At 40.0% G+C, this 23529-nt stretch overlaps 1 protein-coding gene and 1 non-coding gene across 8 annotated transcripts in view; one reads left to right on the top strand and one right to left on the bottom strand.

The window, feature by feature from the left end:
* The window catches only part of NCK1 (NCK adaptor protein 1), a 92355-nt gene that overhangs the window by 17243 nt on the left and 51583 nt on the right, over nt 1-23529 (top strand). The window contains exon 1 of one of the 7 annotated variants that reach the window (XM_063611320.1): nt 23128-23236. The exons of the other annotated variants lie outside the window; for them this stretch is intronic. The gene's annotated coding sequence lies outside the window, so the exon portion shown is untranslated. Of the gene's footprint in view, nt 1-23127; nt 23237-23529 lie in introns of those variants that run through there. 7 annotated transcript variants of the gene reach the window in all.
* LOC129492485 (U6 spliceosomal RNA) lies at nt 1380-1486 on the bottom strand. The gene has a single exon (XR_008660912.1). It is a non-coding gene; the product is annotated as a U6 spliceosomal RNA (small nuclear RNA).

Raw genomic sequence — 23529 nt, 5'->3', positions numbered from 1 at the left:
GTGTCAGTAATGTTTGAGTGATTGATAGCTAAAAACCCTGAATTGATTGGGATTTACAGACTTTGAATTTCAATACATTACGGTCCAAGTGAGTCTTTTTTTATTTTGAGAAAACTTAGTTCAGATGTTTCCTATTGGGTCACGTTCATGAGGGAAAACTCAGTTTGCTTGAGGGTTAAAGGATGGCCACTAGTTTTTTGTTTTGTTTTGGTGTGAGGGAGCGGACTGTCATTCCCCTATTTTTGGTAGAGTACATAGACCTTTAATTATACCTGGTGATTCCTAGTTCAGGGACTCTAAAAAACAAAACCAAGGCTGGGCATGGTGGCTCACACCTGTTAATCCCAGCACTTGGGGAGGCTGAGGTGGGCAGATTGTCAGAGCCCAGTAATTCGAGACCAGCCTGAGCAACATGGTGAAACTCCATCTCTACAACAAATACAAAATTTAGCTGGATATGGTGGCATGCACCTGGCTAGCCCAGATACTTGAGAGGCTGAGGTGGGAGGATTGCTTGATCCCAGGAGGCAGAGATTGCAGTGAGCCAAGATGGAGATTGTGCCATTGCACTCCAGCCTGGGTGACAGAGTGAGACCCTGTCTCAAAAAACAAAAGAAAAAACAAAAAAGCCTTTCTAGAGAATAAACCAACAGACTTCTGTTACTAAGAGTGGGTAGCCAACCATCAGGTAGATTTGGGTAGCTTCTAAGGATGTATCTGCTTCTCAGGCAGCTTTCACCCAGCCTTCCTTAATTTCTTCTTCCATCCAGTTCAGGCAGTACCTGGTGCTGCCAGTTCCTGTATGTTTTGAGGATTCCAAGATATAAATTGGGGTTTTCAACTCAGGGTTTAGGCTTCACCTTTCTAGAATTTACTAAGTGAGTTAGTTACCAGTTGTCCATCTTTTAGCTTCTGAAATTTTGTTGCTACTGTTTGCTTGTCTGTATATTTTGCTCTTGTGGGTTAGTTTCTTAAAAAAAATCATTTGTGTATTAAATCCACTGTTTTAATTATCACCTCTCCAAAACCCTATTTTTACTGCCCTAAGATAAGAATGGTTTTTACATTTTTAAAGGGCTGGAAAAAAAAAATGGGTATGTGACAGAGACTCAAGCCCACAGAGACTAAAAAATTTACTTTTCTTTTTTAACAGAATAAGTTTACTTACTCTGTCCTTGTTATAAAGTTCCTGATTTCCTTTAAGAAAGCTGTTTTTAGACTACTACTACTTTTATTCCTATAAAGAAGCTTCAGTTTATAATCCTGAAACTTCCTGAAGCTATCTGATTTAGTCTAATGCATATCATGGAAGTTACAAGTAAAAATTGCTATGATATACTCTGCCCTCCAAGGGATGAGATACATTTTTTAAAAAATTTAAAACTATGGAATGCTTCACGAATTTGTGTGTCATCCTTCTGCAGGGGCCATGCTAATCTTCCCTGTATCATTCCAGTTTTAGTCTATGTGCTGCTGAAGTGAGCACAAGATACTTCTTTAATAGAAAATCTTAAAGAGTAGGAAAAGCAAAATGTTGAAGAAAGAAATCACAGAACACATAATGTGTATACGCATGCATTGTTCTTGTCATCTAAGTGCAGAGCATAGGAGGCTCATATACTTTAAAGAGGGCTGATTAAAAAAAAATGGCTCATTTAAAATATGATTTGGGCCTGTTCTTTTGGGCCTACAACTGCCCCTTTCTCCATTCTTCATAGTTAGCAAATCATAGCTGCGGGAATAAATTGGCTTTAGGTAATAAGCTGTTTGAGGCAGTAATATACATATATATTTATATATACATACATATATGTGTGTGTTGTCTGTATTTGTATATTTTCCCCTGATGTCAGTGAGAGATGAGAGGGATAATTAATGTGGGTCATGTGTTATACTCAATTACATTGTTCAGAAAATAGAGTAAAATGTGTTTTTCTTTAAGTCCTGGCTTCCAGAAAGCTCAGGTATGTTTCATCTTAATTGTATGAGCGATCTAATTTCTAGTAATTATAAAGGCTTCTTGTATAATTATGTTTTTCTTTCCTCTAAATTATGTCTTTGTCATTTATGATTGTTATTTTTTAATATGTATATCCTAGACTTGTTTTTTTGTTTGTTTTTGAGACAGGTTATGGCTCCGTCACTCAGTTGAAGTGCAGTGGCACGATCTTGGCTCACTGCAACCTCCACCTCCTGGGCTCAAGCAATCCTTCCACCTTAGCCTCCCAAGTAGCTGGGACTACAGTCACGTGCCACCGTGACTGGCCAAGTTTTGTAATTTTTGTAGAGACAGGGTTTCTCCATGTTGCCCAGGCTGGCCTCTAACTTCTGGGTTCAATTGATCCACCTTCCTTGGCCTCCCAAAGTGCTGGGATTTACAGGTGTGAGCCACTGTGCCCGGCCAGTTTCTATGAACATGTAAACTCATGCACAATTAAAAAAAAAATGGGATCGCATGCCATACTTTGTTTTCTAGCTTGGCTTTTATGAACATCCTTCTGTGTCAGTGTATGCATAAATCTAAAGGTGTTTTTTGTTTTTAAAACCAAAAAAACTGCCTACATTGTCTCTGTTATAAAGTTCCTGATTTTCTTTAATAGAGCTGTTTCTACTTTTATTCCTACAAAGAATATACGTATTTTTTTTAGGTGCTAAAAACTTCATTTTTTTCTCATCTCTAGTATTGGAGTAATACTTAATCAAAGGATAGCTGTAAGGCTACAATGAGAATTTACGAATCAGTGTAACTGCTAAGCAGTGTTTGGTATCCATGAAGAGCTTGTCTGGATCTCCCTTCCTGCCTAAGATCAATTTCTAAATGTAAAATAACTGGTTTCAAAGATATAGATGTTTATTTAAAATGTTGCTGACTGTTGCCAAACTGCTATCTAGAAAAGACATTCCAATGTACACCTTTACCACAGTGTTTCTTAACGCTGTGTTACCATTCTTTCTAGTCTTTGCCAGCCTGGTAGGCAAAAAATGGACAAAACTAAAAGGAGAATTAGACAAATCCGTAAGCATAATATGAGATATTTCAGCATGCTTCTCTGAGTAATTAGAATAATGATACAAAAATATGTAAAAGATTTAAACACTATAATTATCAAATGAATCTAATTGACATGCATTGAACATTTCACCTAATACCTACAGAATGCAGATTTTTTTTTAAGTGCCTATGAAAGTTTTTCCCAAATTGACACATACTGGACAATAAAAAAATCAAAATAATCAATTCTTGAGTGTTTTCTGACATGTTGGAATTAAGCCAGAAATGGATTACCAAAAAAACTAGAAAATTGTCAGCTGTTTGAAGATAAGCAGTATATTCCTGAGTAATTCAGGGATTAGAGAAGAAATAACACTAAACTATTTTGAACAGAACCATGAAAATATAGTATAACTTAAAGGATGTATATAGAGCCATGCTTAGAGGAAGAGTTATAGCCTTCAAATCTATACATGAGAAAGAATGAAGGCTAAAAATAATTGAAAGGACTTCTAAATAAAGATGGCTGAATGAAAGACACATTTACTTTTATTCGCTTTGATAGCTCAGCAAGGTGACAGTAAAGGATACTTTTAGAAGATTTGAACTACACAGGTAAAGAGAATGAAAGAAGAGACAGCAACAATAAAATTTGGAAACTGGAAAGCAAGTGAACTGATGGTAAACTTCTTACTGGACTTAAAAATGTTTAATCCTGACTGGCAGGAGCAAAAGTAGAAAATACTGCTCAGGCTCAGGAATTGGCAGCATCAGGTGTTTTTGGCAGGGAGGAGGTAAGGGTGGTGCTAAAAACAGGAGGATTTCTTGAAAATCTGTTTAAGAAACAGCTCAATCATAATAGCCCCAAAGTAGAAGCAACTCAGATGTCCATCAGCTGATAAAGGTTACATGTAATGTATATCCACACAATTAAATACTATTTGGCAGTAAAAAGGAATACAGAACTGATACATGTTATAACATGATGAACCTTGAAAACATTATGCTGTGAAAGAAGCCAGTCACAAACGACCACAGTATTGTATGATACATGCTATAACACAGATAAACCTTTAAAACATGCTAAGTAGGCCGGACACGGTGGCTCACACCTGTAATCCCAGCACTTTGGGAGGCCAAGACTGGCAGATCACTTGAGGTCCGGAGTTTGAGACCAGCCTGGCCAACATGGTGAAACCCCGTCTTGACTATAAACACACAAATTAGCCGGACGTGGTGGTGGGCACCTATAATCCCAGTTACACGGGAGGCTGAAGCAGGAGAATTATTTGAACTGGGGAGGTGGAGGTTGCAGTGAGCCAAGATAGCGACACAGCACTTTAGCCAGGGCGACAGAGTGGGACTCTGTCTCAAAAACAAACAAATGTGCTAAGTAAAGACCACATTGTATGATTCCATTTGTATGAAGTGTCCAGAAATTGTGTATTTGTAGAGATAGAGTGGTTGCATAGGACTGGGAGTAGGGGAGGTTAGAGGGAAATGGGAAGTGACTCTAGGGTATGGAGTTTCTTTTTGGGGTGACAAAAATTTTCTAAAATTCATTGTGGGAATAGTTGTACAACTGAATAGACTGAAACATTGAATTGCATACTTTAAATGAGTGAGTTTTATGATAATCTGAGTTATATCTCAATAAAGCTTTTTTTTTTTTTTTTTTTTAGAAAGCTTGAATCTAGATTCCTTCTTTAGTTTGTATCGCTGAGTTACTGCCTTCTTCAGTACCCCAGCAAGAAGACTGACTATTGTTTCTGACACTGAGGGTGAGCACTAGACACAATTGGAGGTCAAGCGTTCTACAGAAAACACTGAATTAAGTTAAAATGCTCAATATTGAGACCCTTACTGAGGCCTCTTCTCTTTGGCTTCCAGAATTCTGACAATCAAGTGGGAATTTGGAGGATGGTTCTCTTACTAACCCAAGAAGAGAATCTATGTTATTTACAATAGCTTTTATGACCCTCCTTTTAAATATGAGGAGATAATCAAGGATCACCAGAGATGTGAAGAAAGCTTCTCATATAAGAAACCAAAAGAAATAGAAAAAAAAAAAAAACTGGGAACAATCAGAACAACAAGAAAAGGCTCAATAGAACACTCAATAGAAAGGTTGAAGTTAGAGTAAAGGAGTCCTTTCATAAAGTAGAGGAAAAGATGGAAAATAAATGAGAAAAGAAAATTAAAAGGCCAGTCAGAGGTCAGCTTCCAAATAACAGAAGTACTAGTAGACATCAGAGAAAAGAAGGAATTATCAGTAAAATATTCAAGAAAAATTCACAGAATCAAGGAACATGATTTTGCAGAATGAGAGGCTCTCTGGGTACCCTGGAAAAATGAAAGAAAATAGATATACACTTTCAATTAAAGCCTATTCAGGAAAAGGGATACCACACCAATTACTGTACCAGAATCTAAAATAAAGAGTTGTTTACCCAGATATTATGGGTTGAGTTATATCTCCCTCAGAAAGACATGTTGAATTCCTAATCCCTAGTACTTAAAAATGTGACCTTATGTGCACTATTCACAATAGCAAAGACTTGGAACCAACCCAAATGTCCATCAACAATAGACTGGATAAAGAAAATGTGGCACATGTACAGCATGGAATACTATGCAGCCATAAAAAAGAATGAGTTCACGTCCTTTGCAGGGACATGGATGAATCTGGAAGCCACCATTCTCAGCAAAATATCACAAGGATAGAAAACCAAACACTGCATATTCTCACTCATAAGTGGGAGTTGAACAATGAGAACACATGGACACAGAGAGGGGAACATCACACACTGGGGCCTGTTGGGTGGGGGGCAGGGGGAAGGATAGCATTAGGAGAAATAATGTAAATGACAAGTTGATGGGTGCAGCAAACCAACATGGCACATGTATATCTCTGTAACAAACCTGCACGTTGTGCACATGTATCCTAGAACTTAAAGTATAAAAAAAAAAAAAAAAAAAAGGCCGGGCGCAGTGGCTCACACCTGTAATCCCAGCACTTTGGGAGGCTGAGATGGGTGGATCACGAGGTCAAGAGATTGAGACCATCCCGGCTAACACGGTGAAACCCCGACTTTGCTAAAAATACAAAAAAATTAGCCAGGTGTGGTGGTGGGCACCTGTAGTCCCAGTTAGTCAGGAGGCTGAGGCAGGAGAATGGCGTGAACCCGGGCGGTGGAGCTTGTAGAGAGCCGAGGTCATGCCACTGCACTCCAGCCTGGGTGACAGAGCGAGACTCCGTCTCAAAAGAAAAAAAAAAAAAGAATGTGATCTTATTTTGAAATGGGGTCTTTACAGAGGTAAACAAGTTAAAATGAGGTTATTAGGGTGGACCCTAATCCAGCATGACTTCAGGCCTTTGCAAAAAGGGGGAGATTTTGACACAGAGACAGAACATCAGGGAGAAAATTACTATCTACAAGCCAACTAGGAGGGAGCCTAGAGCAGATTCTTCCTAGCATCTTCAGAAGGAACATGTTCCTGCCAAAATACCTTGATTTCAGACTTCTGGCCTCCAGAACAGTGAGAATATGTTTCCTTGATGTTGCCACTTGATATCTCCTGGATCTTGAACTTAAGACAATCAACAAACTTCTTGTTTGTTTGTTTATTTGAGGCAGGGTCTTGCTCTGTGACCCATGCTAGAGTGCAGCCTCAATCTCCTAGGCTCAAGGGATCCTCATATTTCAGCCTCCCATGTAGCTAGGACCACCTAGGTGTGTGTGCTACCATACTAGCTAATTTTTTGACCCTTTGTAGATATGGGGATTCTCGCTTCTTTGCCCTGGCTGGTCTTGAACTCCTGGGCTCAAGCAGTCCTTCCGCCGCAGCCTCCCAAAGTGTGGGGATTATGGGTGTTAGGCTACCACACCCAGCCAACAAACTCTTGATCCCTTCATTCTTAAACTGCACTCCAGGTCTGCTTTCTGCCCTCCACCCTACATTTGTTCATTCCTGTCTTTCTCATTTCATTAAATGGTATTGCCATCCACTCAGTAGCTAGAAGCCAGGTGTCATACTTGATACCTTTCTTTTCCTCATTCTAACTCTCACATACTTCCAGTCCATCAGTAAATCCTGTCTTTTCTACCTCCAAATGCATCTTGAATTCTTCTTTTCTCTATCTGCATCACCATACCAAGTCAAGCAACCATCATCTCTTCACTTACACTGTTGGCGTCTTATTTTATTTTATTTGAGATGGAGTCTCACTCTGTCACCCAGGCTGGAGTGCAGTGGTGCAATCTTGGCTCACTGCAGCCTCTGCCTCCTGGGTTCAAGCAGTTCTTCTGCCTCAGCCTCCCGAGTAGCTGGGACTACAGGTGCATGCCACTACGCCCGGCTAATTTTTGTATTTTTAGTGGGGATGGGATTTCACCATATTGGCCAGGCTGATCTTGAACTCCTGACTTCATGATCTGCCTGCCTCGGCCTCCCAAAGTGCTGGGATTAGAGGCGTGAGCCACCACGCCCAGCTTCTATTTTTTATTGTGGTAAACTGCATAAGCATAAAGTTGAACATCTTAACCATTTTAAGTATACAGTTCAGTATTAAGTATATTCACATTGTTGTACAACCAATCCCCAGAACTTTTTCATCTTGTAAAACTGAAACTGTATACATACTAACAACTCCCCGAGTCTGCCCTCCACCTAGCCCCTGGCAACCACTATTCTTTGTTTCTCCTTTATGTTTGTATAAATTTGTTTGCTCTAGGTACCTCATATAAATGGAATCATATATTGTCTTTCCGTGGCTGGCTTATTTCACTTAATGTCATGAAGGTTCATCCGTTTTGTAGCACATGTCAAAATTTTCTTCCTTGTTAAGGCTGAATAATATTCCATTGCTTATAGATACCACATTTTGTTTATCCATTCATTTGTTGATGAGCAGCTTGGGTTGCTTCCACATTGTAGCTATTAAGAATAATGTTTCTATGAACATGGGTGTAGAAATATGTGTTCAGGTTCCTGCTTTCAGTTTTTTGATGTACACCCAGAAGTTGAATTGCTGGATTATATGGTAAGCTATTTTTTATCTTTTGAGGAACCATCATACCGTTTTCCATAGCAGCTGCACCATTTTACATTACCACCAACCATGCATAAGAGTTCCAATATCATTACATTTTCACTAACACTTGTTTTCTGTGTTTTTTTTTTTTTTTTTTTTTTTGAGACGGAGTCTGGCTCTGTCGCCCAGGCTGGAGTGCAGTGGCGCGATGTCGGCTCACTGCAAGCTCCGCCTCTCGGGTTCACGCCATTTTCCTGCCTCAGCCTCCCAAATAGCTGGAACTACAGGTGCCTGCCACCGCGCCCAGCTAATTTTTTTGTATTTTTAGTAGACAAGGTTTCACTGTGTTAGCCAGGATGGTCTCGATATCCTGACCTCGTGATCCGCCCACCTCGGCCTCCCAAAGTACTGGGATTACAGGCGTGAGCCACCACGCCCGGCTGTGTTTTGTTTTTTTTTTAAATAGTAGCTATCTTAATGGTGATATCTCTGTGGTTTTGATTTGCATTTCCATAACGGCTAGTGATGATGAGCATCTTTTCATATGCTTGTTGGCTATTTGTATATATTTCGAGAAATGTCTATTTTGTTTGTTTGCCCATTTTTCATTTGGGTTATGTTTTTGTTGAGTCTGACAGGTCTTTTTATTTTTACTTTTGTCTGTCCATTTAACTCATTCTTCACACAGCAGCACACAACAACCAGAGAAATGTTTTTAAGATTTCTGCATTAATGATACAACAATAAATCTTACTTGGCAGCATAATACAATGAAAGTTTACATTACTTTCTCACATCTGTGTGTGTGTGTGTGTGTGTGGGTGTGTGTTGAGGGGCATCTTTGGTTTATGCAGTCACTTGGAGCACAGGTACCTGTATTTTATGTCACCACCATAATCAGCTTTGGCTTCTCAGATTGTTTTGGAAGGGAAAGTGTGTGTGGAGAAAGATTTTAGGGTCCAGGCTAGAAGTGGCATATATCACTTTTACCCATTCAGTTCCATTGGTCAGAACTGAGTCGTGATCTTACCTAATTGCAGGGGTGGCTGGGAAATGTAATATAGCAGTGTTCTAATGAAGAGAACACAGTCATTAGTGAATACTAGCAGTTTCTGTCACAGCGTGTATTGGATTATTATTTCCTTGCTTAAAATCCTTCTTATTACCTGACTTTTTTAAAGACAGAGTCTCATTCTGTTGCCCAGGCTGGAGTGCAGTGGTGTGATCTCAGCTCACTGCAACCTGCGCCTCCTGGGTTCAAGCAATTCTTGTGCCTCAGCCTCCCAAGTAGCTGGGATTACAGGCATGTGCCACCACACCCAGCCAATTTTTTGTGTTTTTTATTAGACACAGGGTTCAAGGCTGGTCTCGTACTACTGGCATCATGTGATCTGTCCACCTTGGCCTCCCAAAGTGCTGGGATTACAGGCATGAGCCCCCATGCCCAGCCTACTTCTTATTACTTCTTATTACATGTAGAATAAAATTGGCCTGTGTCTCTCCCAATCTCACATTGTACCACTTTTGCCCTTGTTCTCTGGCCACATCTCTAGCCACACAGTCATTTTCTGTAACGTGAGATTTTTTTTTCCCCCTCCTGGAACCTATGTGCTTTGCAGTTTCTTTTGCTTGGAGCACTCTACTTTATTTTTTTTTTTTTTTTTTTTTTTTTTTTTTTTTTTTTTTTTGAGACGGAGTCTTGCTGTGTCACCCAGGCTGGAGTGCAGTGGCGCGATCTCGGCTCACTGCAAGCTCCGCCTCCCGGGTTCAGGCCATTCTCCTGCCTCAGCCTCCCGAGGAGCTGGGACTACAGGCGCCCGCCAACACGCCCGGCTAATTTTTTGTATTTTTAGTAGAGACAGGGTTTCACCGTGTTAGCCAGGATGGTCTCGATCTCCTGACCTCGTGATCCGCCCGCCTCGGCCTCCCAAAGTGCTGGGATTACAGGCTTGAGCCACCGCGCCCGGCCACTCTACTTTAAATATTTACATGACTGCCTCCTTTTCATCCTTAAAATGTCCACTTAAATTTTTTATCTCTAACTACAAGCTCTAATTAGAGTAGCACTCATATTCTGTCCTTTATGATAGCACTGTGTTAATCTTTGTCACAGCATTTTTTGCAACCTGTAATTATTTTATTTGAAAAAATTTTATTCCTCTGCTAGAAAGAGGTGTCTATCTTGCTCACTGTTGTATCCCTGCATTAACTGGCCAATGCTTACGATACATTAGTCATTCAGTAGATACGTTGTTGGAGGGAATCTATTATATAGAACAGACTGAAATGGAGATAGTTGAATTTTAACCAAGAGCTCTTAGGATAATTTAGGTGAGTTGCTGAAGGCTTGAGTTTTAGTGATATCAGTGTAAATGGCACAGAAAAGGATGGATGAGAGGCATTTCAAGAGAAAAACCAATACAAATTGATGTGTGACTTAAGGGGAACCTGGGCGAATTGGAAGATAATGATTTATAATTATAATTAATAGATTGGTAAAGAGGATAGAAGAGCTGGATTTTTGGAGATGATGCATATTCAATTTTTGGAGATTGATGCATATTCAATTTGAGGTGATAGCAAGATATTTGAGTAGAAATGTTGAGGAACAGTAGCTTGGATTAGAGAACACAATTGAAATTACAGAGCCTAGGCCAGAGGTGATATGATGAAGTCATAAAAATGAACGAGCTCTCTAGAGAGAGGGTATATGTGAGAAGAGCAGATGGCTCAGTGGAAGGAAAATGAGGAGCCAGAAATGGAAACCAGAAGCAGGTGGCGTGGAGGGAGGGAAACCAATTTAATGTAGGGGTAAGGAAACCAGCAGTTTCAAGAAAGAGGGATGATTAGGTTGGCTGCCTCCAGTATAGCTATTCCTTGTCATATGCATTTGAAAGTTCTGAAGTGTTACCTTTTATTAAGTAGTTTGAGATCAGAGAGTACCTTGGGTTTTATTTATTCTATAAGAAAGTATAGCTTACTGAGAATGATAGAGTACAGCTTTGAGTTCTTGTCTTGTCTTTTTTTTTGAAACAGGGTCCTACTCTGTGGCCCAAGCTGGAGTGCAGTGGTGCCGCCTCGCTCACTGCAACCTCTGCCTCCTGGGTTCAAGCAATTCTTGTGCCTCAGCCTCCAGAGTAGCTGGGATTACAGGCACGTGGCACTATGCCCGGCTAATTTCTGTATTTTTAGTAGAGATGGAGTTTCATCATGTTGGTCAGGCTGGTCTCGAGGTGATCCTTCTGCCTTGGCCTCCCAAAGTGTAGGCTTGAGCCACCACGCCTGACCTTTTTTTTTTTTTTTTTTTTTTGAGAGGGAGTCTCACTCTATTGCCCAGGTTGGAGTGCAGTGGCCTGATCTCGGCTCACTGCAACTTCCACCTCCTGGATTCAAGGGATTCTCCTGCCTCAGCCTCCCAAGTAGCTGGGATTACAGGCACCTGCCACCACGCCTGGCTAATTTTTGTATATTTAGTAGAGACGGTTTTTCACCATGTCGGCCAGGCCAAATGTAAACTTTCATTGTATTATGCTGCCAAGTAAGATTTATTGTTGTATCATTAATGCAGAAATCTTAAAAACATTTCTGTGGCTGTTGTGTGCTGCGGTGTGAAGAATGAATTAAATGGACCTGAACTCCTGACCTCAAGTGATCTGCCCACCTTGGCCTCCCAAAGTGTTGAGATTATAGGTGTGAGCCACTGCGCCTGCCCAAGTTCTTATGTTTTAGAGATATTTACTTAAATATTTATGGATGAAAATATTTTTTAGAGGTGTACACTGAAATATTTACAGACAAATTTTTGGAGGTATACACTGAAATATTTACAGGCAAAAGTTTTTTGCTTCAAAATACTTAAGCAAGGAAACAGGAATAGGTGAGAATATGGATATTGTGGCCATGGACAAGTGGCCTTGAGTTGATGATTTTAGCTACATGATGGGTTTAAGGGGTTTGTTCTCTTCTTTAATGTGTGTTTGAAATTTTACATAATAGAAATCATAAAAGGAGGGAATTGTCTTTTCCAGCTATAACCTTGGGCACATTACTTAAACTTTTTTGAGACAGGGTCTTGCTCTATCACGTAGGCTAGAGTGCAGTGGCTCGATACTCTTCAGCTCCTTAAGTAGCTGGAACTATAGGTACATGCCACCATGGCTGGTTAATTTTTGAATTTTTTGTAGAGACAGGATTTTGCCATGTTGCCCAGGCTGGCCTCCAACTCCTGGGCTCAAGTGATTTGCCTGCCTTGGCCTCCGAAAGTGCTGGGATTACAGGTGTGAGCCACTGCACCCAGTGTGCTTAAACCTTTGAAGCCTTAGTTTCTTCAGTTAAAAATGGTGATATTAATACTGATTTTATCAGTTTGCTGTGGTGATTAATGACAATGTATTAAAACCACTTAGCATACTTACTCTGTGCACTCATTGTCCAGTAAATATTTCTGAAGTGAAATACAGTGAGATAATACAGTTAGGCCTCAAGGTTAAGGGGTTTGTAGAGGGAGAAAAGGTTCTGGGCTCTTTATAGCAACCTTTCTTAAGAGATATGTTCTTTTTAGAATGTTGTAAAGTTGGAATGGCTAACTTAAAAGCTTCCATAGACATAATATTTATTTATTTTGGCATGTTTTTAGTAGGAGTTTTCTGATCTGAATGGTGTACAAAAGCAGCAATACAGTGGTATTTCATCTGTTCTAAACCACATCCTTTTACTGAATCTTATTCCGGAAGCATTTATAAGGCAGGTGCCCCTTTGAAAGACATTGTCCTTTAAAGTAGTTTGAAGGTAAATTTTCATTTAACATTAAAGTCAAATGAGGGAATACTTAAAATGGAAGCATGGGTTAATAAAATTGTATAAACACTAACTTCTTAGAGCACCTGACTTAAAGTGTATATTTTTTGGTAGTAACTTGGCTCTAGGTAGTATATAGTTATCTTTTTTTTTTCTTTTGCAGTAAAACTTGGTTATGGATAGTATATACTTGTCCTTTGGTATCCATGAGGTATTGGTTCCAAGACTCCTTGCAAATACCAAAATTTGAGGATGCTTGAGTCTTGTGTAAAATGGAGTAGTATTTACATATAACATATGCACATCTCCTGTATACTCGAACTCATCTCTAGATTACCTAATACATTGTAAATGGTATTTAGATAGTTAATACTATATTGTTTAGGGAATAATGACAAGGAAAAAACGTCTGTATATGTTTAGTACAGGTGCATTTTTTTTCCTGAATGTTTTAAATCCACGGCTGGTTGAATTCATAGATGCGGAACCCATGGATACAGAGGGCCAACTGTACTAAGAAATTGCTGTCACAGTCTGTAGATGTCATACAGTTTTGTCTCCAGATAAGTAAGAGACCTGTGAACACAAAGGAAACTTTCTTGTATGCCTTTTCATTCTCATGTTTTTAAAGTTTGTTTATTTTTTGTTTAGGGAACTTTAATGAGTTACTTAGGCGGAGTTTGGAACTGTCCTGTAGCTACGTGATCAGTCATTTTTTTTCCCTTTCTTTTTCTTTTTTTCTGAGACGGAGGTTTCCTCTTATTGCCCAGGCTGGAATGCAATGGCACAATCTCAGCTCACTGCAACCTCCGCCTCCCGGGTTCAAGCGATTCTTATGCCTCAGCCTCCCGAGTAGCTGGGACTACAGGCATGTGCCAGGCTAATTTTTGTGTTATTAGTAGAGACGGGGTTTCACTATGTTGGCCAGGCTGGTCTCGAACTCCTGACCTCAGGTGATCCACCTGCTTTGGTCTCCCAAAGTGCTGGGATTACAGGTGTGAGCCACCGCGCCCAGCCCCTATCTTTTATATTGTGTTTTATTTCTTTAGAAATGAGGTTTCACTGTGTTTTCCAGACTGGAGTACAGTGGCTGTTCACAGGCACCATCATAATGCACTGCGGCCTCCAACTCTTGGCCTCAAACGATCTTCCCACCTTATCCTCTTGAGTATCTGGGACTACAGGAGTGCACTGCCATGCTCAGCATTTCTTTTCTATCCTAACATAAAATGGAAAAAAAGTTACTATTGCCTTTTCTCCTGACAAATAGCAGCCTAAGTAAGACTGGTAGTTTGGAATAAAGGATAAGTTAAAAGGGCAGGAAGGTGAGGAGAGAAGTGTTTAAAAATGAAGGCGAGAAGGAGAAAAAGGAGTTGAGAGATAAAGTTTATATTTTCCTGTGCCTTAATATCAACTTGCAGTGAATTAGTTGAAAATTGGCCTTGCCAGTTACGTATAATTGGTGACTTTTAAGTTGTTTGCCACCTGGAACAGACATAACTTCTTTAGCATAAAATTCAGATACAACTGTCATTGAATTTATGTTTCCATAAAATTGGTAGAACTTTTAGCATTAGGTAGGAGAAGAGGACAAGGAAAGACAGCTATGTCTCAGGCACTGTACTGTTTTACCTATTTTGTTAAATCCTCACAGCAACCCTGTAGGTAGGTGTTACTGAAGTTAGATAACTTGCTCAGTGTTACACAGATAATAAATGACAGAGCAAGAATTCAAACTGTAATGTTTCTGTTCTCGTTATCTTTTATTCATCTCCTTCATTATTTTTTCTTTCTTTTTTTTTTTTTTCTTTTGAGATGGAGTCTTGCTCTTGTCACCCAGGCTGGAGTGCAATGGCATGATCTCTGCTCACTGGAACCTCTGCCTCCTGGGTTCAAGTAATTCTCCTGCCTCAGCCTCCCAAGTAGCTGGGATTACAGGCATGGGCCACCACGCCTGGTTAATTTTGTATTTTTAATAGAGATAGGGGTTTCGCCATGTTGGTCAGGCTGGTCTTGAACTCCTGACCTCAGGTGATCCACCCGCCTCAGCCTCCCAAAGTGCTGGGATTACAGGTATGAGCCACCACGCCTGGCCTGATGATGGACACTTTGGTTGCTTCCGCTTTTTGGCTGTTGTGAATAATGCTGTTATGAACATGGGTGTACAAATATCTATTTGAGTTCTCACTTTTACTTCTTTTGGGTTTGTATCCAGAAGTGAAATTGCTGGATCATATGGTAATTCTGTTTCTGATTTTTTGAAGAACTGCTATATGGGTTTCCACAGTGGCTGTACCATCTTATCTTCCCACCAGCAATGCACAAGGGTTCTAATTTTCTACATCTTCACAAACGCTTGGTATTTTCTGTCATCATCTTTTTTTTTTTTTTTTTTTGAGACGGAGTCTCGCTCTGTCACCCAGGCTGGAGTGCAGTGGCGCAGTCTTGGCTCACTGCAAGCTCCACCTCCCGGGTTCACGCCATTCTCCTGCCTCAGCCTCTCCGAGTAGCTGGGACTACAGGCGCCCGCCACCACGCCCGGCTAATTTTTTTTGTATTTTTAGTAGAGACGGGGTTTCACCGTGGTCTCGATCTCCTGACCTCATGATCCGCCTGCCTCGGCCTCCCAAAGTGCTGGGATTACAAGCGTGAGCCACCGCGCCTGGCCATCTTTTTTTTTTGTAATAGCCATGGTGATGGTTGTGAGGTGGTATTGTGGTTTTGATTTGGATTTTTCTAATGGCTAGTGATACCATCTTTTCATGTGCTTATTCACTGTTTGCATATCTTCTTTGGAGAAGTGTCTATTCAATTCCTTCCCCATTTTTGTGTTGGATTTTTATTTTATTCTTTTTAGAGACAGTCTCACTGTATCAGTCAGGCTGGAATACAGTGACATAATCATGGCTCATTGCAATCTCATCCTCCTGGGCTCAAGTGATCCTCCTGTCTCAGCCTCCTGAGTAGCTAGGACTATAGGTGCATGCCACTGCTTGGCTCATTTATTTATTTTTTGTAGAGATGGGGGTCTCACTGTGTTGCCCAAGCAGGTCTTGAACTTTTAGCCTCAAGGGATCCTCCTGTCTCAGCCTCCCAAAGTGCTGGGATTATAGGTGTGAGTCACCACTGAATTTTGTTGTTGTTGTTGACTTGTAAGAGTTCTTTATATATTCTGAATATCCCTGTCCTATCAGATGTGATTTCCAAATATTCCTTTCTGTGGGTTACCTTTTCACTGTATTAATTTAGTGTCCTGTCATATACAAATTATGTTAAAAAGATCTTAATTTTGATGAAGTCCTGTTTGACTCTTTTCAGTTGCCTCTGCTACTGATGTCCTGGATTATCTGAGTGGGCTCTGGTAATCACAACAGTCCTTATCAGAGGGAATCAATTAGTCCAAGAAACGGATGTGATGCTGAAAGCAGAAATCTTGATGATGTGGCCAAGAGCAAAGGAATGTAAGCAGCTTCTAGGAGCTGGAATAGACAAAGAATAGATTCTTCTCTAGAGCCTCCTGAGGGAATGCAGGCTTTGATTGTAGCTTTGTAATCTACTCCATCCAGGCTGCTGCAAATGCCAAACAGGCTTGTAAGACCTGTTTTAGACTTAATGACCTCTAGAACTGTAAGATCACAAATTTGTGTTGTTTTAAGCCACTATTGTTACACAGCATTAGGCAATTAATACAACTAGACTCAAAGGAGAGACTGAGAGCATGAAGATTATACATGAGACTTTTAAAATACTTTATTTCAATAGGTTTTTGGGGAACCGATGGTGTTTGATTACATGAGTAAGTTCTTTAATGGTGATTTCTGAGATTGGTACAACCATCACCCAACAGCAATGTACACTGTACCCAATGTGTAGTCTTTTATCCCTCACACCACCACCCTTATCATTCATATGCTTTTGCATCCTCATAGCTTAGCTCCCACTTATGAATGGAGAATATACGATGTTTGGTTTTCCATTCCTGAGTTACTTCAGTTAGAATAATGGTCTCCAGTTCTATCCAGGTTGCTGCAAATGCCATTGTTTCTTTTTATGGCTGAGTAATATTCCATGGTATATGTATATATGTATATATACACATATATATGTATATATGTATATATACACATATATATATGTATATATATACATATATATATGTGTATATATACATATATACATACACACCATATTTTCTTTACCCACTCATTAATTGATGGACATTTGGGCTGGTTCCATATTTTTGCAGTTGTGAATTGTGCTGCTGTAAACATGCATGTGCAAGTATCTTTTTCATATAATAACTTCTTTTCCTCTGGGTAGATACACAGGAGTGGGATTGCTGGATCTACTTTCAGTTCTTCAAGGAATCTCCATGCTAGTTTACATTCCCACAAACAGTGTGAAAGAGTTCCCTTTTCACCACATCCACACCAACATCTATTTTTTGATTGTGGCCATTCTTGCAGGAGTAAGGTGGTACTGCATTGTGGTTTTGATTTGCATTTCCCTGGTAATTAGTGATGTTGAACATTTTTTCATATGTTTGTTGGCCATTTGTATATCTTCTTTTGAGAATTGTCTATTCATGTCCTTAGCCTGTTTTTTGATGGGATTTTTTTTTCTTGCTGATTTGAGTTCCTCATAGATTCTGGATATTAGTCCTTTGTCAGATGTGTAGATGGTGAAGATTTTCTCCCACTCTGTGGGTTGTTTACTCTGCTGATTGTGTCTTTTGCTGTGTAGAAGCTTTTTAGTTTTAAGTCCCATCTCTCTATCTTTGTTTTTGAGGCATGAGACTTTTGATAGAATCTACATCTTGCTTTGCTCAGATTGACTTAAACCCTACATTGATTCTAATCCATCACCAAGTCTTGACATCTTCCATGGAAATTTGAGAAGGGTTAGTGATATAAGCCAGTGGTACCTGCTGCTGCAACTGGTATTGAGGCAGGAATTACTATTCATCATTACCTTCTTTTACTACCTATTCTAGATTTCCTTTATGCTGGGCCAGCATTTAAGCTGGTTTAAGTTGCTTGTGTCCTTTAGGCTTTCATCCTTGTGGGACTTGAGCCTTTAGTTGCCTTGCCTGTTTTGAGCCATGGTTGCTGTAATTTCCTGTTTACCCTATTAGCAAGCATGGAAATACCCTGCATTCCAGACAGATTGCTCCCTAATCCCATTGTGTACAACAGGTCTTAATAATCAGGGTCATTTATCACTGCTAGTATATTTATTCCTTTCTTTGCCTGCATGTTCATCAGTATGAGAAGCCCATAGTGACCAAGTGGTGGTTGTGGCTTTAGGCTCCGTGAACCCCTACTGTGGAAGCATTACCCTCAGGATCTCTAGTACAGCAGAGATTTTAAATTGTGGGGATAGGAAATCCACATGCTGTAAGTGAGTTACTGGGAGTGATGGTGAAGAGTCAATCTAACTTCTCTACCCCTTGGTTTCTAAACCCATGCATCTCAGGTAGTAGGGATATAATACCCTAGCCATTGGTTCAGTGCATATGCTGCATCCCAAATGACCAGCAGAATGACTTCTTAATCGAGCTTTTAATTTAATGCACCACTTTATGATTTTGTTAGCCTGACAGTTTCTAGGTGATGTGGTATGTGGTGTAGGACCAGTGGATGCCATGGTCATGTGCTTAATGTTGTATCTTCTTCACCATTAAATGAGTCCTTTAGTTTGAGGTGATGTTAAGGTGAATCCCAGATTGGCAAAGCAAACATTTTGAAACCATTGAGGTACTGTAAATGTCCAGAGACACTCAGGGCGGGAAAGGCAAACTCATTTCTACAGTAAGTGTAAATCCTACTTCCCCTGGAATGCAAAGGTTCCAATTCCATCCTGCCACCTGCTCAGTTCTGTGTCTGATGAGTTGTTTCCTGCATTCTGCTATGATCCTAATTTTGCTAGATTTTTTAATCTTATTAGTACTTTCTTATATTTTTCAGAAATAAGCTGATTTGTTTTGTTTTGTTTTGTTTTTTTTGAGATGGAGTTTCACTCTGTTGCCCAGGCTGGAGTGCAGTGGCGCTACTATCTCGGCTCACCGCAACCTCCACCTCCTGGGTTCAAGCAGTTCTCCTGCCTCAGCCTCCCATGTAGCTGGGATTACAGGCATGTGCCACCAAGCCCAGCTAATTTTGTATTTTTAGTAAAGACGGGGTTTCTCCATCTTGGTCAGGCTGGTCTTGAACTCCTGACCTCAGGTGATCCGCCCGCCTCAGCCTCCCAAAGTGCTAGGATTATAGGCATGAGCCACTGTGCCCGGCAAACTGATTTTTTTTTATAATGGGGATGTGATAAACAGTTTTCACTTTAACATAGTCAACTATATGATTCCATTTGTATGGAATTCAAGAAAAGGCAAACTGATAACAGCCTATCAGTGATTGCCAGTCTGGAGAGAAATGACTGTAAAGGAGCGTAATATAACTTTTTTGGGTGATGGAAGTGTTTTAGATCTTGATGGTGGTGTGGGTTACATGACTGTATACATTTGTCAAAACTCATTAAACTGTATACTTAAAATTAGTTTTGTGGGTGAATTATATCTCAAAGCTGATTTTGAAGAAATAAGAGGAATTAATGTACTTACCGTTTTCCATAATATCTTTTCCTTTGTGGTTTATGCTTTTTGATTCTTAAGTTTGAGAAACTCTTCTCTACTCTGGGGTATCTTTTTCTAATTTTCCAATTCGTTAATTGCTGCTATTTATTTCCCTTATTGTCTCAAAATATGGCGTATGGTAAGACATACAGAGACCAAAAAGACTGTCATGGAGGAAGAGTTTTGTACTCACTGTAGAAACAGGAGGCAGGCATGTCATCGAAGGCCCCATGGGAAAGAACCAAGGTTGATCAGGAAGCAGGAGGAGGAGAAAAGCATAGGCCAGAGCCTATATTGTGGTTTCTGTGGAAGAGAGTGGGCGGCTGGGCGCGGTGGCTCACGCCTGTAATCCCAGCACTTTGGGAGGCCAAGGTGGGCAGATCCCGAGGTCAAGAGATCGAGACTATCTTGGCCAACCTGGTGAAACCCTGTCTACGAAAAATACAAAAATTAGCTGGGTGTGGTGGCACGTGCCTGTAGTCCCAGCTACTTGGGAGGCTGAGGCAGGAGAATCGCTTGAACCTGGGAGGCGGAAGTTGCAGTGAGCCGAGATTGTGCCATTGCCCTCCAGCTTGGTAACAGAGCAAGACTGTGTCTCAAAAAGAACAACAGCAACTAAAAAAATAAATAAATAAAGAATGGGGCAAGACAGGGTAGGCAAGCTTGAGTACATTTCAGACTGGATAATTTGAATAATTTTGGACAGGGTAGGCAAGCTTGAGTACATTTCAGATTGGATAATTTGAATAATAATTTTGGTGGGTTCGGGGTTATAGGTGTGGTCCCTGGTTGTCTGGTACCTGGCCCTGGGGTGTGTTAGGGCAGAAGGAATACTGGCTTGGTGTGTGAGGGTTATTATTATTATTATGTTTTTGAGACGGAGTCTCGCTCTGTCGCCCCGGCTGGAGTGCAGTGGCACGATCTCGGCTCACTGCAAGCTCCGCCTCCCAGGTTCACGCCATTCTCCTGTCTCAGTAGCTGAGTAGTTCACGTCATTCTCCTGTCCCAGTAGCTGGGACTACAGGGGCCCGCCACCACGCCCGGCTAATTTTTTGTATTTTTTTAGTGGAGATGGGGTTTCACCATATTAGCCAGGATGGTCTCGATCTCCTGACCTCCAGATCCGCCCAGCCAAGAGTTATTTAAAGATGGTTGTGGTATAGACTCTAGATTGCTTGGTTGCATATCAAAGGTGTTTTCAGAGGCAAGTTGCTTGCTATCTCTAGGAAGTAACCCTGGGAGGTGCAGTCCCTCCCAGGTTTGTAGGGCCCAAGATGTCAAAACATCATAAAATATAGAAAAAATTTAAGAAGATTAACATACTTGTGTTTTCTTTAGGTTTGCTCTTTTTTTCTAGTTTCTTGATTGAGAATATATTAGTTAAACATATTCAGTCTTACTGTTTTGTTTCAAGAGCATTAAGACTGTAATGTTAGCTGAGCTCCACGTTTTGATGGTGTGGTACATTTATTGTCATTCAGTTCTGATTTTTATCGTTTATCATTTTAAATTTAGAAGTTCATTTCTAAGTTAACAAATATTTGAAAATGGTGATTTCAACATTGTATCTTGGTTAGAGATAAAAGTTCCTTGAAAATTTTTTTGTTTTTCGTTGTGACTTTATTTTGAAAATGTTTCATATGTACTTGAAAATAATTATATTTTTATTTTTTGTTTGGTGGAGGGTTCTTTATATAACTGTTAGATCAAACTTTGTGGATCAAATATTGTGTATACTTACTGGTGTTCGGACATTCTAATCTATCAGTTGCTAATGTAAGTAAATTAGAGGCTCATGCAGTGGTTGAAGATTAATTTTTTTCTTGGAATTCTCTTTTTGCCTTATTTTGATAGGTGTGTATAAGGCTTTGGTATGTTTTTAGTTTATTTTATTATTATATAATATCATGTTTCCATACCTCTTAAAGTTGCAATAAAATTGTTTTGTCTGATGTTAAAATTGGCATACCACCTTTTTTAAAAAATTGCCATACCACCTTTTAAAAAAAAAGGTTTGCCAGATTTTATTTTTTTCATCTTTTCTCTGTTAATGTTTTAGTTCACTTTTATAAACAGCTTTAGTTGAATTTGTATGTTGTTTTTATTTTATTTTATATTATTTACTTTTTGAGATGGAGTCCTCTCGGTTGCCCAGGCTGGAGTGCAGTGGCACAATCTCGGCTCACTGCAACCTCTGCCTCCTGGGTTCAAGTGATTCTTGTGCTGCAGCCTCCCAAGTAGCTGGGATTACAGGTGCGTACCACCACACTCCACTAATTTTTGCATTTTTAGTAGAGACAGGGTTTTGCCATGTTGACCAGGCTGGTCTATAACTCCTGACTGACCTCAGGTGATCCTCCCACCTTGGCCTCCCAAAGTGCTGGGATTACAGGCATGAGCCACCATGCCCAGCCTGTATGTTATTTTTGTTATTTTCTGTTACAAATGAGTTAAATCCATTCACATCTATTTTAATTATGATATATCTAGATTTTTGTCATCTTGCTTTGTTTGCCATCCTTTTTCTTTGCTTCTCTTCTCCTTTCCTGTTTTTTGTTTTTTATTGATACATAATATTTTACATATTTATGAGGCACATGTGACATTTTGTTACATAGGATGTGTAATGATCAAGTCAGGGTATTTGGGATATCTATCACCTTGAGTATTTATCATTTCTATGTGTTGGGAACGTTTAAAGTCCTCTCTTCTATCTACTTTGAAATATACAGTTTTGCTAACTATAGTCACCCTACTCTGCTATAGAATATTAGAATTTTTATACTTTCTCTTTAACAATATGTTTGTGTACATTGACCAACCTCTCTTCATTACCTACCGCCCATGTACCCTTCTCAGACTTTGGTGTCTGTCATTCTACTGTCTACCTCCAGGAGATCATCTTTTAAACCCACTGAATGAGTTAGAACATATTATATTTGTCTTTCTAGTCCTGGCTTATTTCACTTAACATAATGACCTCCAGGTCCATCCATGTTGCTGCAAATGACATGATTTCATTCTTTTTTAATGGCCAAATAGTATTCCATTGTGTATATATGCCACATATATCCATTAATCTGTTTTTTTGTTTTGTTTTGTTTTGTTTTTAAAGACAGGGTCTCACTCTGTCACCCAACCTGGAGTGCAGTGGTGCAGTCATGGCTCACTGCAGTGAGTAGCTGGGACCACAAGCATACCCCACCACACCTGGCTAATTAAAAAAAATTTTTTTTTTTTGTAGAGACGGGGGTCTCACTATGTTGCCCCAACTGGTCTCAAATTCCTGGGCTCAAGCAGTCCTCCTGCGTCGGCCTCCCAGAGTGCTAGGATTACAGACCTAGCACTGTGCCTGGCCCCATACATCCGTTGATGAACACTTAGGTTGATTACATATATTTGCTATTGTGAATAGTGCTACAATAAACATGCAAGTGCAGGTATCCCTTTGATATACTGATTTCTTTTCCTTTGGATAACTACCCAGTAGTGGGATTGCTGGATCTTGTGGTAGTTCTGTTTTCAGTTTTTTGAGAAATTTTCATACTGTTTTCCGAAAAGTATGTACTAATTTACATTCTTACCAACACTGTATAAGAGTTCCCTTTTTTCTATATCCTTACCAGTGTCTTTTTTGTCTTTTGTTTTACTTTTATTTATTATTTTGAGACAGAATCACTGTCGCCCAGGCTGGAGTGCAGTGGTGTGATCTCAGCTCACTGCAACGTCTGCCTCCCAGGTTCAAGTGATTCTCCTGTCTCAGCCTCCCAAGTAGCTGGGACTACAGGTACGCACCACCATGCCCAGCTAATTTTTTGTATTTTTAGTAGAGATGGGGTTTTGCCATATGTTGGCCAGGCTGGTCTGAAACTCCTGACCTCAAGTGATCTACCTGCCTTGGCCTCCCAGAGTGCTGAGATTACAGATGTGAGCCACCACACCTGGCCTTTTTTGTTATTTAAATTATAGCCATTTTAACTTGGGCGAAATGATATTTCATGTGGCTTTTATTTGCATTTCCCTAATGATTAGTGATGTTGAGCATTTTTTCATATACTTGTTTGCCATTTGTATGCCTTC

Source organism: Symphalangus syndactylus, chromosome 10, assembly GCF_028878055.3.
Source record: "Symphalangus syndactylus isolate Jambi chromosome 10, NHGRI_mSymSyn1-v2.1_pri, whole genome shotgun sequence".
Lineage (NCBI taxonomy): Eukaryota > Metazoa > Chordata > Mammalia > Primates > Hylobatidae > Symphalangus > Symphalangus syndactylus.
The sequence above is the reverse complement of the archived record's forward strand: the minus strand, read 5'-3'. Positions and strand labels throughout refer to the sequence as shown.